Raw genomic sequence first — 5,144 nt, forward strand, 5'->3', positions numbered from 1 at the left:
CTGTCTTCAGCCTTTGACACCGTCGACCACCAGGTTTTGCTGAAAAGATTAAGGGATCAAGTAGGGCTGTCAGGGTCAATTCTGCATTGGTTCACCTCATATTTATCTGGGCGTAGTTCCAGTGTTACAGCTAACCAAATAAGGTTTGAGTCTGCAGACTTGCTCTGTGGAGTGCCTCAAGGCTCGGTTCTGGGCCCTGTTCTATTCTTGTTGTATTTGATCCCTTTGGGAAAGATCATACAAAGGTTCAATGATGTTTCTTTTCACCTATTTACTGATGATATCCAACTTTACTGTTGCTTCAAGCCATCAGAGATCTGTAAGTTAAACTCCTTGCTCTATTGTCTTTTGGAAATTAAAAAATGGTTAATTGAAAACTCCCTGCAGCTAAATGCAGACAAAACAGAAACATTGATCATTGCTCCTGAGGATGCAATCCCTGGGATTAAACAATACTTGGGCGATTTAGGTCAGTCTGCTAAGCCAAGTATAGAAATTTGGGAGTTATCCTGGACAAAGACATGTCGTTAGTGCAGCACTGCAAGCAGCTGACGAGAAACTGCTTTTTTCAATTAAGGAAAATCTCAAAACTTAGAAATATAGTTCCAAGAAATGATTTGGAGCTTATCATTCATGCCTTTGTGTCTTCGCGGCTAGACTATTGTAATAGTTTATTTTTATGCCTAAACTAAAAGGAGCTCTCTCGACTGCAATTAGTACAAAACTCTGCAGCCAGAATTTTAACACATACTAATAGGAGGTCTCACATATCCCCAATCCTAAAAGAACTTCATTGGCTACCAGTGTCTTGTAGGATAAATTTAAAAATTTTGGTTCTAGTTTTCAGAGCTTTACATGGCCAGGCTCCCCTCTATATTAGTGACCTGACTCAGCGTTATACCCCTGTGCGTGCTCTGAGGTCTGTGGATCAGAACCTGCTGACGGTTCCACGCACTCGCTACCTTACTAGAGGTGACCGATCTTTTCAGGCTGTTGCCCCTAGGTTGTGGAATAACCCCCCACCGTCTATGCGCTCTTCTGATTCTGTTGATGCCTTCAAATGCAGTCTAAAGACACATTTATTTGTTCAGGCTTTCAATTAGCTACTTGTGGGTTGATATGATCATGTACTTTCTATGCTTTTATTGTGTGTATTTTATGATATTAATATTTTTGTTGTGAAGCACTTTGTGGCCATATACCTGTGAAAGGTGTTATATAAAGAAACTTTTACTTACTTACTTACAAATTCCTGTTGTTCACCTAAACAATAAACTGAACTGGACTGATAACACCCATGCACTTTACAAGAAGGGCCAGAGTCTCCTCCATCTGCTGAGGAAACTCATATCCTTCGGAATGTGCTGGACTCTCCTCAGGATTTTTTATGACTCTGGTGTGGCCTCCACCATCCTTTATGCCGTGGTCTGCTGGAGGGGGGGCAGCTCGGACAGGGACAGGAGCAGCCTCAATAGACTGATCAGGAGAGCGAGCTCTGTTCTGGACTGTGCTCTGGACTCCATAGAGGAAGTGGGGGAGAAGGATGTTAGCTAAGCTGACATTCATCATGGACTACAACTCTCACCCCCTACATGATACGGGGCGGGGGGGTGGAGGGGTCCCTGAGTAGCTCCTTCAGCAGCAGACTGATACCCCCCCCGGCGTAAGAAGGAGAGGTACCACAGGTCGTTCATCCCGGCCGCTTTCAGACTCTACAACACCTCTACCACCTGATAATGTCGTAGTTTCTGTTACAGTTTCTACTACTCACCATGGCTCTATGTATATTTTTGTTATTTGTATTTATAATTTTCCACTCTGAGTACTTATGTATACTATGGTTAAACTCAATATACTCTATACTATAGGGACTTACTTTTAATATATTGTTTAATTACATATTATTCTATTTCATGTCATGTCACTTATTCAATTAAATTGCAATATTTTTATACTATGGCCACCTAACTTTATTTAACAATATCTTTTACATAATGCCACTTCACACTTTACAATCATTCAGTTCTTTTTGCACATTGTTTGCCTGTTTGTTTGCTTGTCTTTTGTCATTCTTTACTGTAGAACGATGCTGCTGAAACAAGGGAATTTCCCCATTGCGGGATAAATAAAGTATTATGTTATCTGATCTTACCCTCACACCCACATTGTGAAACAGATGACACCTTTGAGAATCTGAGACTTGACCTAATTGCTGCCCATCAAAAAAAGGACTCTGTTGGGAGCATAAATGATATGATGGCCCTAACATACAGCTGGAGAAGACAGGAAGTGGTTGTCAAGTCATTTGGTGTGGCAGAAATTAGGGAAAGATGGCCTGCACTCTTTCAACCATTCCAGGGAAGTGATGTATCATTCAGATTATTCACTACTCACAACCTTTTGGAAATTGGGACTTGGACACGAGGTGGTAGACTCACTTTAAGCGCCACTGCAGAGAAGAAGAGAGATGTTGCTCTGAGATGCCTGTTTGAGTATTTGGGAGAAAGTTGACTGGCGCTTATCTCTGATTACTGTGTAAGTATTGTCTCAAAGCAGGTTTAGGGTCAGTCTGGTGAACAGGTTTAAATTGTGCTGACTGTTAATGTTGACTGACTGAACCAGCATTTGGCAGGTAGAGGTGTCCTTTAATTCCCACATAAAGCAAATTTCAAGTATCAACATTTTTTCACCTTTGTAATATTGCAAAAATGAGGAATATCCTGTCTAAAACTGATGCAGAAAAACTAGTCCATGCATTTGTTAGTTCTAGAATGGATTACTGCAATTCTTTATTATCAAGCTGCTCGACAAAGTCCATTAAAACTCTTCAGCTGATCCACAATGCTGCAAAACGTGTTCTGACAGGAACCAGGAAAAGAGATCACATCTCTCCTGTTTTAGCTTCTCTGCATTGGCTTCTTGTAAAATCCTTCTTCTCACCTACAAAGCTCTTCATGGTCAGGCACCATCTTATCTTAAAGAGCTCATAGTACCTTACAACCCTACAAGAGCACTACGCTCCCAGAATGCAGGGTTACTTGTGGTTCTTAGAGTCTCTAAAAGTAGAACGGGAGCCAGAGTGTTCAGCTATCAGGCTCCTACTGTGGAACCAGTTTCCAGTTTGGGTTCAGGAGGCAGACACCGTCTCCATATTTAAGAGAAGGCTTAAGACTTATCTTTTTGATAAAGCTTATAGTTAGGGCATAGAATTGAATATTGTTAGGGAGTGAGGAGTCGATCGTCAGATCTATATGATGTATAATCAAGAATATATTTAAATTAAAGTGAGACTTGGCATACAGCCCGTTCCGGTTGGGGAGAGCTCTAGCCTGACCAGGCCCCTCTCTTTACCTTGTCTCTGTTGGTTATGCTTTGATAAAGCTTATAGTTAGGGCATAAAATTGAATATTGCTAGGGAGTGAGGAGTCGCAGCGTCCGCCTAATTCGGCCCACCTGCTTCTCGTCATAGTTGTCAGATCTATCTATCATATAATCGAGAATATAATAAAACTAGAGGGAGACTTGGCATACAGCCCTATCCGGTTGGGAAGAGTTCTAGCCCGACCAGGCTCCTCTCTTTACCCTGTCTCTCCTAGTTATGCTGTAATAGTTTTAGACAGCTGGGGACTTCCTTTGACACACTGAGGTCCTCTCTCCTCTGTTTTTCTATCTTTCCATTTATGTGCATCCACGTCCCAGAAATGCTTGTTACTAACCTAGCTCCGGGTAGTCATTCCCCGGAGTCCTTATGTTCTTTTTTCCCCAGCATGTTCCCTCGGATCAGAGAGGCTCCAAAATCATGGTAGCAGCTGTCGCCATGGTCCCGCTACACGTTCTGTGATGCCATGTTCGTCTTGCTACACTCTGTGGTGCCCAGCTACGTCCTGCTGTGCCTTGTAATGCCCACAGTGCCCTGCTATGCCATGAACTACTACAAAGAACTGCTACAAACTACTATTTTTTCCACTTTTTGTTATTTCCACTCTTCATTCTTATCCCCAACCCGCCCGTCAGACACCGCCTACCAAGATCCTGGGTTGGTCCGAGGTTTCTGCCTAAAAGGAAGTTTTTCCTCGCCACTGTCGCACTGTTGCTTGCTCTGGAGGAAACTACTAGAACTGTTGGGCTATCGTACATTCTGGAGTGTGGTCTAGACCTACTCTATCTGTAAAGTGTCTCGAGATAACTCTTGTTATGAATTGATACTATAAATAACATTTAATTGAATTGAATTGAATTATTAGTTTTTCCATCAACATATGAGATTGTTTGTCCTAATTACATCATTGTTCATCTCAAAGGGGGCTTCAGAGACTACTGTTTATGAGGACCTGAAAATGAAGAATATGAGCATCTATGTCTGCCGTGAGCCAGATGTATCATCATGTAGGAATCATTGTTGACGGAATACCAGTCCTTACCCATCTTGGAAATCTGGCCTTTCCAAAAGGTTTTTCAAAGACGTTTTGTGGGACCTGACACTCCGCACCCAAAACCAAGCCTTGGGGCTTGGTTTCATGACCCTAAAAAACAAGCTCCTTGCCTACGCACCCAAACGAGACCGTCACTCAGCTGTTTTCTTTGTCCGCTCAACATCATTATACACTGGACATAACGTTGAATTTTTCAGGATATTGTAGTGGTTTGTCCTCGTCGTGTAAAAGAAAAAAAGTTTATATTTCATACACACAAAATGTCCCTGCTAAAGCTACACTTTAAAAACTGGTCAGTAGGTGGGATCAGAGAGATGTTTGACCAAACACACGCTGTGACGGTATTATGCTTAGCTGTGCTTTTCAAGTTGAGGTCAGATGCTTGTGACTTGTAATGTTAGTGTTTAACTGTACTGTACAGGTGTTTTACTAACCAGCACTTTACACGCTGAGGTCATGCTTTCTTTAATAATTTATAATTTATAGTGTTTATTGATCCCCAGTGGGAAAATTACAATTCAGACTCTGTTTTGTTAGTAATCACTATTTATTTAATGCATGAATACATACATTCTGTATTGTTTCTACTGCCCAGCTCATGGCTAATGTTTGGATGTGGCATGTGTATTGTTACAAAAGTCCGTGTTAACTTGATATATACACTCACCGGCCACTTTATTAGGTACACCTGTCCAACTGCTCGTTAACACT

General features: G+C 41.7%; 1 pseudogene; it reads left to right on the forward strand.

Annotated features, from left to right (window-relative positions):
• Positions 1-1,359: 1,359 nt before the first annotated feature.
• LOC117955966 lies at positions 1,360-3,200 on the forward strand (annotated as a pseudogene).
• The last annotated feature ends 1,944 nt before the right edge of the window (positions 3,201-5,144 follow it).

Source organism: Etheostoma cragini, chromosome 13, assembly GCF_013103735.1.
Source record: "Etheostoma cragini isolate CJK2018 chromosome 13, CSU_Ecrag_1.0, whole genome shotgun sequence".
In the NCBI taxonomy this organism is placed as follows: Eukaryota; Metazoa; Chordata; class Actinopteri; order Perciformes; family Percidae; genus Etheostoma; species Etheostoma cragini.